This window comes from Sinocyclocheilus anshuiensis, unplaced genomic scaffold, assembly GCF_001515605.1.
Source record: "Sinocyclocheilus anshuiensis isolate Anshui unplaced genomic scaffold, SAMN03320099.WGS_v1.1 scaffold680, whole genome shotgun sequence".
Taxonomy (NCBI): Eukaryota; Metazoa; Chordata; class Actinopteri; order Cypriniformes; family Cyprinidae; genus Sinocyclocheilus; species Sinocyclocheilus anshuiensis.
Window position 1 is genome coordinate 330199 of NW_015555783.1, and position 9274 is coordinate 339472.

The 9274-nt window shown below is 31.8% G+C and overlaps 1 long non-coding RNA gene across 1 annotated transcript in view; it reads right to left on the reverse strand.

The window, feature by feature from the left end:
- LOC107674783 (uncharacterized) overlaps window positions 1-9274 on the reverse strand; it is a 194474-nt gene that overhangs the window by 52533 nt on the left and 132667 nt on the right. Inside the window, exon 3 of the long non-coding RNA XR_001632538.1 lies at window positions 8633-8684. This is a non-coding gene — a long non-coding RNA (uncharacterized LOC107674783). The remainder of the gene's footprint in view (window positions 1-8632; window positions 8685-9274) is intronic.

Consider the following 9274-nt stretch of genomic DNA (forward strand, 5'->3'; position numbering starts at 1 on the left):
GATAGAATGATGGATAGAACTTTAGAAAATGAACGATAGAATGATAGAATGATAGACAGATTAAATGATAGAACGATAGATAGATAGATAGATAGATAGATAGATAGATAGATAGATCCAGTGGCTGTGATCCTACATGCTACAGTACATACTCAACAAACAGATGAAGAACACTTTCCTGATTTTCTGAAAAAGTTATAAAAAGTAAAAATGTCTTGAATGAGAACACAGACCAGCATAGATGGTTATAGATATGAGTTCAGCGATGTTCGGCTGAGCTGCAGCAAATCTTCACCCAGCACTCCTCACAGAGTCATGTCGAGGGATTTACACTGATCATTAATAATACATTCATGACTGACTACAGTCAATTCAGCTGGGTCCTGCACTCCAGAGACCTGGATCCCAGAACACGGACAGCTCAGAGCAGAATGAGAACTTGATTCCATAATCCATAACACATGGTTTTTGCTACAAGAGTTTCAGAAGCCAGAGATGCCCTATCACCATGAAGCGCTGCAGCTCATTTTTGCCAAAAACCACCTACTTATACATTATCAATGCTAATTATGAAATCAATACTACCACAATCGAAGACCTCCACTCAAACAACTCTTTGTTCATTCAAAAACTGTTGTAACAGTGAATGGGTGGACAGAAAAAAATAAGAATAAAATACTGGGAATTAGAGGAAAATGTGTGCAGACTGATTTTTTTTTTTCAAAATTTTTTCCCCATGTAAAATTAATAGGCGCTGAGTACTGATCTTGGCCAAACATCAAAACTACAAAAGGTCACATTAAAAGGCCCAGGCGATCTGTGGATTTCATTTAACCACTAGACATTAATAATTGGGCAATCTATTAAATGAATCAACTTAATCTGAATTGAGACACAAGTCTGTGGAAGCACTCCTGTAATTAACATGAGTGTACAGCATAATGCAGACCTTATGAACTGGGGAAAAGCATCAACGTACTGTAACATCAGTAAATGAAGAAGTATGTTAAACATCCACAGACATTACATAAAATATTTAGAATAAAATTATAATGCAAAGAATATACTGTATATAGCCCTATATAGTATTAGTAGTGGGAATTTTCAGTATTAAATATTTCATTATATGTTTTTAGAATATAATCAATATTAGTAAATAATAATAGTGCATTTATTTTGTTTATTTATTTATATTTTGTACCTACTAAAATGTAATTCACAATTACACTGTAAAAAAAATTCCGTAAAATTTACCGTAAAAAATACAGTAGCAACGTTTTAGGTTTTACGGTTTTAACTTAAATTTACAGTTAAATACCGTAATTTCATTAACTGATATAATGTTAATATACCAACCTATTGAAGTACTGAAATCTGTTTTGTATCTTTGTAATACACTGATAACCACCAAATGCAGGTGGTGATGAGAAAGTCACGATGAACCAAAGCCCATCACAAGCAGCTTTTAAATAATAACATATATAGAAGGTGCCCGTTAAATTCACGGTCATTTTTTACAGCGTACATATAAATATCAGGACTTTTTCATGAATGAATATATATCCATTATGTGAATATATTTTGCAGCCAAAAAGGAGGAACATATCTCATTATTATCAATATTGAAAGAATATCAATATTAACAGAAAAAAAAAAAGTTTTTGCTGCTTAATATTTTTCTGAAAAATTCAGGTTTGCATCACAGAAATAATCATTGTATTTTAACATTTTCACATAAAACCACATAAAGCCAGTCACATAAAACAACAATTTGTAATTAATATTCATGAACCAAGCTGATATGTTTTATAACACCCCTCACCCAGTCCTTTTCAGATTGTTCCTACACCTCTGTAAAATCAGTTTTGGTATTATTATTAGATGGCTAATGAAAAACCCCAAGATAACAGCAGAAGCAAGATGGTACATGAGTGAAAAAATGTGGTGGTGCAGAAGGTTGCATATTGTTTAGACGAAGTTCACGTTTCTCAAACAATGGGTCCCTAACGCTGTTTATCCACAGGTGAGGCGGTGGCGGCGGAGTGCAGAGCACTCTAATTCAAAGTGCTGATAGCACGCATGCAGCTCCAGAGGACGAGAGAGAAGGAAGCAAGATAAGGGAGGATGTAATTAAGGTTTCATTGCCTTCTGTTCCCCAGGCCTGCACTCCACACACACAAGATCTAACACACAAATCGGCGATAGGCGCAGCGCATATGCTCAGGGTAAACAGCTGGGCACAGCTGAGTCACAGCACAAATGCTAAAGGTTACCAGTATGACGCTGATCTGAGACCAGTCCTGTTGTGTCTATTTGAGGTTGGGAAAAGCAATGCTAATTTATATTAGCATAACTTTCATGCCCTGTGCAGAGGGCAAATTACAAAATCCAATTTTAAGGTCATTCGTACACAGCAGCGCTCTTACGGGGCGATTACTGCTTCAGAAAGCCAGCTCAAATAAAACCCACTAACGTTAACCATGAGCTTTACAAGATTCAGTGTGTATGGCAGCGATGCTTAAATTACAAAATCGAACAAAAGTTCGGACACACCTGCTCATTCTTTATTATTAAACCACTAGGGATGTAATGGCATTATCAATATCGTGGTACCGCGATAGCAAAACTGTCTCGATATCATCGTGGTCACATGACGATTTGAAACGATAGGTCTTCCAGGCAAAAAGTGTAGTTTTTAAAATATATTTAAACTTCTTGTTCTAACATAAAAGGTCTTTAAAGTTGTGTTTTGGGCCATTATTCTTTGGCACATTATCTGTCAAATGAACTAACACCGAAAGCGTAATAAATATGGCTTAATCTCTTCATCAAGTCTGTTTGAACTTTGTTCAGGCGATCAGCTCGTGATCTGGTTTTTTCCGTGCCTCAGAACGGCTCTGTTCACAGTGAATGAAAGCAGCGCACTAATTTATTGCACGTGCTGTGAGTTTAGCGCGCATTTGGGAACGCAACAACCACCAGTTATGCTTTATTTTCGCGGCAGATGATTACATAATTTCACTAGATTTGTAGTGAGACGAGTTTTTGTAAACCTGTTTTCACTGAAGCTGGAGTTTTTCTTCAAAATAAAAGCTCTACTGCCGCTTCCGTCAAAATAAAAGCTTAAAAGTGCAGCATGAATTGCTGACAGCTAGCGGTTTAAATGCAGTCCAAATTCAAAATATCTCTTTCAAGTGTAGAAATTAGGAAAGAGGTATTGTAATTTTCCCTACTGTAGTTTAAAGCAAAAATGATTTACCTATGAAATATTCATTTTCATTTATTTGAGTTGTTTTACAATATATGGCTATAGGAATAACAATAATATAAAATTGTTGTTATTATATATATATATATTTTTTTATTTTTTTTTATTTTTTTTGGCTTCCTAAAACACCAGTGTGAATTTAATTTAGACTGAGACAGTATACCGCAACTAAAAAGAGGGTTGGATCCCCTTTAAATTTCAGGTACAAGTCAATTCACTGACTTTTTTCAGACTTAAGTTTTCTTGGTTAAGAACATGGGTTGGAGCTCTTAATTTTGAACTCTCAAAGTGCATTAGATAGAATAATTTTACTTTAAAATGTACAAAATGTAAATTTTTTTCCAAAGTCTTCATTTGTCTCTTTTTTAAAATATCGCAATAAATATTGTACTGTGGACTCCATATCGGGATATTATCGTATTGTGAGATTTTGATATCGTTACATCCCTATACACTACCATTGTCCACATTTTCAATTAATAGCAAATTTAGATTTTTTGAATGCTATTGAACACTATTTGTTTTTATATTTTATATAATATATAGGAAAGAAAAAAAAACATATATAAATACATACATCCATAAATAGTATCATTATTAACTAATTTAATTAATTTATACATATATTTACATTTAACACACATGTACATATACATTCTTGTAGTTTTAATAATAATACAATTTTTCCTATAAATTATATAAAATATAAAAACAAATAGTGTTTAATAGCAGTACTTGAAATAATCGGTGCAGCAGGCACAATAATATTACGCAGTGCCTGAAAATAGGCTAACTTCCGTCAACATAACCAACTACACAAACTTGTAGTTACGTGCTGCGTAATATCATTGCGCCTGCTGCACCCATGGTACGGCAGCCTTTAAGTTCTCTTAAGTTCTGTTATTGCTACACACTTACACGAAAAGATATGTCAAAATGCCCGTCTTGGAGACTATTCAAATGCAGTCGATTTTGTCTTAAGTGAACTTGAACAGTTGGGAGAAATACGGACATATCAAAATATTTGTTCTATGCATCAGATCTTAAAGCAACAACATAAACCTGCAGCCGCCGACTGCGTCATAAATGTTAATCAAACAAAAGAAAAGGAGAAAATCACTCACTGCTCTTGACTGAATCACTTATTAACTTTAATAAGTATCATCTATATTTAATGTATACAGTGAAGTTTATTTTTACATTTATTACTTCATGAAATGTCTGTAGTAGGCTATTTCTGTAGAAGCCTTTACAACTGAAAATCTTTAAAAAACTAAAAATCTATTTAATTTGTATTTTTGAGTAATATATTTATTTATCATTTAGCTTGTAAGTAATACTTGGGAGTGTTTACTTGCCTACAGTAAGCTTGAGAATGTTTTATTACATTAGTTTATTATTTTTTGCTTTTGTATTAGTGGCAGTTTCTAGCTTCAAAGAAAATCGTTTTTCTAACATCTTTGCGGCAATAGTTTTTATGGGTCCAAAATCACCTTGGGTGTGCATTATTCTCTAATAATTCAACGGGCTGTCATCAATTATTCCTTGCATAATGTAATTTATTGTAATTAATGTAACTATAAATGCATTCAAAAATAAAACAGGTGTGAGTTGGCTGTGACTTACGGAAAGTATATGTAGGGCTTTTATACACAGTGTGTGCCTTAACTTATGTTACATGACTTTAAGTTTGCTAAGCAAAGCAGGACACTAATTATTAATCAAAAATCAAAATGGCAAGATGCAATAGAGGTTTGCTTTTGTTACATTTAAATGGACATTGCGTTTTTCTAGTTGTAAAGGTTAAAACAATGTTAAGATACTAAGAAATAATAGAGTTTCGTTGGACTCAGACTCGGACTCGACTCTGACTCGGCCCATTTTGGACTCGGACTTGTCTCAGACTCGATTGGTAAAAGACTCGGACTCGACTTGGACTCGACTTAGGTGGACTCGAACCCAACACTAGAGTTTTCATTGTTCATTGTTTTCCAATTCAAGTTTATACCAATTCCAAGTTTATTTTACGTATTGCTTTGGTCAATACATGAAAAACACTAATTATTATTGAAATACTTAGGATCAGTCAACTTGACTACTGAAAAACTTAAAAAAACTAAAAGACTATTTAATTTGTAATTTTGAGTAATATATGTATTTATCATTTAGCTTGTAAATAATACTTGGAGTGTTTACTTGCCTTCAGTAAGCTTGAGAATGTTTTAATACATTAGTTTATTATTTTTTGCTTTTGTATTAGTGTCAGTTTCTAGCTTAAAAGAAAAATCTTTTTTCTAACATCTTTGTGGCAATAGTTTTTATGGGTCCAAAATCACCTAGGGTGTGCATTATTTTCTAATAATTCAACGGCCTGTCATCAATTATTCCTTACATAATGTCATTTATTGTAATTAATGTAACTGTAAATGCATTACAAAATAAAACAGGTGTGAGTTGGCTGTGACTTATGGAAAGTATATGTAGGGCTTTTATACACAGTGTGTGCCATTGTACAGACTAGGTTTATTCCTCACAGCCTCATTTTCATCCAAGAAAAAATTCTAAATGCTTAGGGGTCCGTGTACTTTGGCGTCCATTCATTTTTAGTTTTTTTTAACCCAGAAATTAAAATGCAGTTTCTTCTTTAATGGTTCAAACACTGGTGAATAGAATAAGCAGACACAAACTAATTTTGATTATTCAAAATTCATATTTCATTAAAAATCTTAAAAATGATATATAGCTTGGTTTTATTGAGATAAAAGGTGCATTTTCTGCTCTTAAGGTCCCATTCCCAAAGATGCCTACTCTTTTACCCCTACTCTTGAAATTATACATTTACTTTAATGATTAACAAAGTCAAGTCCCGCCCTTTAATTTTTCACATTCTAAAACCTGTTTCACTCTGAAATATGTCACAATACATAAATCAATTCAGCCATAACTTCTGTTACATGACTTTAAGTTTACTAAGCAAAGCAGGACACTAATTATTAATCAAAAATCAAAATGCAAGATGCAATAGAGGTTTGCTTTTGTTACATTTAAATGGATATTGCGTTTTTCTAGTTGTAAAGGTTAAAACAATGTTAAGATACTAATAAATAATAGAGTTTTGTTGGACTCTGACTTGTCTCGGACTCAATTGGTTAAAGACTCGGACTCGACTTGGACTCGACTTAGGTGGACTCGGACCCAACACTAGTATTTGCTTATCATTTAAAAAGCATACAAATTAAAACGTCCTGCTCAACTAGTATATTAGACCTCACTTTATAAAATCCAGTGTCACAATATCACACAAGACTGCAACATTCTATACTGTATAGCATTACATGGACTGAAAATCAGAGCTTGAAGTGGAAACTCATTTATTGCCAGTCATTTAGATAGCATCTTGATTGTGTTTAATGAATTTGTGATATGAAACGTTGGCCATGCTGTTTATGCTCGCCTCTCATTTTTCCTAAAGGGAGGGTGAAGGAGATTTTCGTTGCCTCAAGCCTCATCTGTCCTTTTTCCAAAGCCGCCACCACCCTCCACCCCATTACAGAAATTCATTTTCATCATGCTGCGACAACTACAAGCGCTACAATCTAACGTAAATGGGTCATTCCTCAACTATGCAGCACATTTTTCATGTCCTCCTCATATTGGATGCAATATTAAACTTGCAATTTAAAAAAATGGAAATAGTATTCAATTAATTTTTTTCTTTTATGACAATAATATCATAATTAAGTGAACATAGGGGTTTATATAAGATCATTTACATAATTTCACTACTTGGAGTAGATGTTTCACAATGAAAAGCTAGAGAAAATATTTCAGGTTTTTCTTCTCCAAGCAATATATTATTGTTATACTTCTTATATTTTTTAATTGGGAATTCATTTACAGGTTTTATATATATATACAATTTCAGCTAGTTGCCAACGTTTCTCATTTCAATGTAGTTTAACTTTATGTACTAAAATAAACTAAAACTAAATATACCTAAACAGAAATATTTTTTAATTTATGTTTTTCCTCACAATGGAAAATTGACGTATTCAAAAGCTTAAATAACAAGACATTTATAACAATGAAGAAGCAGCAGCAGAAGAAGAAAAATTCTATAACCTTTATAAGAAAAGCAGTGAATATAAGTAAACATCCCATGTAGAAATGCCATATATTGCCCTATATCAAGAGTGATATTGCTATATACGTTACCTATAAGACGATATATCATTTTCACACACATACATTCGCTTGGTCTCATATTTACAGTATGTGTGTGTGTGTGTGTATATTTATATATACTATCATATGTATATATACGATAATTTATATATAATATCAACATCTATATAGGGTTGGTATAGTTAACTAAACTGGAAATTAAAATTAAAACCATAAAAACTTTACTTAAAACGAAATAAAAGTGAATTGAAATAAAATATAAAATATAAAAAGTTCTTATTTTAATTTATTTCAACTTGATGTACGTGTGTGTGTGTGTGTGTATATTTATATATACTATCATATGTATATATACGATAATTTATATATAACATCAACATCTATATAGGGTTGGTATAGTTAACTAAACTGGAAATTAAAATTAAAACCATAAAAACTTTACTTAAAACGAAATAAAAGTGAATTGAAATAAAATATAAAATATAAAAAGTTCTTATTTTAATTTATTTCAACTTGATGTACTAAAATAACTAAAACTTAAACTGAAATAAAAATTTAAATATTAAAAAATATTAAAAATGACAAAAAAAAATCTAAAACAAAAGCACACAAAAAATTCTAAAACTAAACCTCTAAACTCAGAAAATATAATACTAATAACTGACTTAAAATACAGTATTAATAAAAACTATAATAGTATCTAAATTATACTACAATAACACTGAAACATACATATATGTATAGCATAGATATACTGTATATGTTAGTATTTTAAATTGTTCCAGTTTCTGAATAGGTTTCATTTATGATGGAAATGTAATATATGTGCATATAGTACTTTTGTTTATGGAATAAAGTAAATTATTAACAAACTACACAGCAGACTGTCCACATACAAGCCAAAATCCTTGTGATTCACCCTGCAAGTCACCCAAAGACTGTCAGAAACAGTAAGTGAGTGGTAAATGACGATCCAAGCAGCTTTTGTTTCTCATCAGCATCGTGTCAACTGCACGAGACTCTCCAGCCGGCCGTCAGACCGCTGATACATGCTATTTACAAAAGCTGCTTATTTAGACTGCTAGTAAGCTAGTAAAAATGAATGCAAATCCTATCTTTTATATACTTCAAACTGCAGTTTTACTAAGAATCTTCATGAAAGAAACCTGAAGGACTTACGTGTGTCGTGATGTTTCACCTGTAGTTGAACTGGAAATGCTTGGCTCTCATTCTGAAGGTGAAAGTGTAAAAAAAAAAAAAAAAAAACTTGATTAGTTCAATATAATTTTTCACACTCATCTATGTGCATCCATGTGCAGATGTTCTGTAAAGCAGTGGTTTTGATTGTAAGTGCCAACTAGAAATGTGCTAGAATTGTCTATAGGACAATGCAAACAAATACACCCATAAAATCAAACACTGAAATGTATTAATATGTATAAATAAATTTATAATGCCAATACTTCAAAAGATTAGGGTCAGTAAGATTAAAATGTTTTTTTTTTTTGCACACAGAGGCTGCATTTATTTAATCAAAAATACAGTCAATTATAAAATTGTGAAAATTGTGAAATATTATTACAATTTTTAATTAATTAATTAATAATAAATTATATATATACACACACACACACACACACACACACACACACACACACAGATAGAACGATAGATAGAATGATCGAATACTAGATAGATAGATAGATAGATAGATAGATAGATAGATAGACAGACAGACAGACAGACAGATAGACAGATAGATAGATAGATAGATAGATAGATAGATAGATAGATAGATAAACAATTTTCACTCAGAAATTG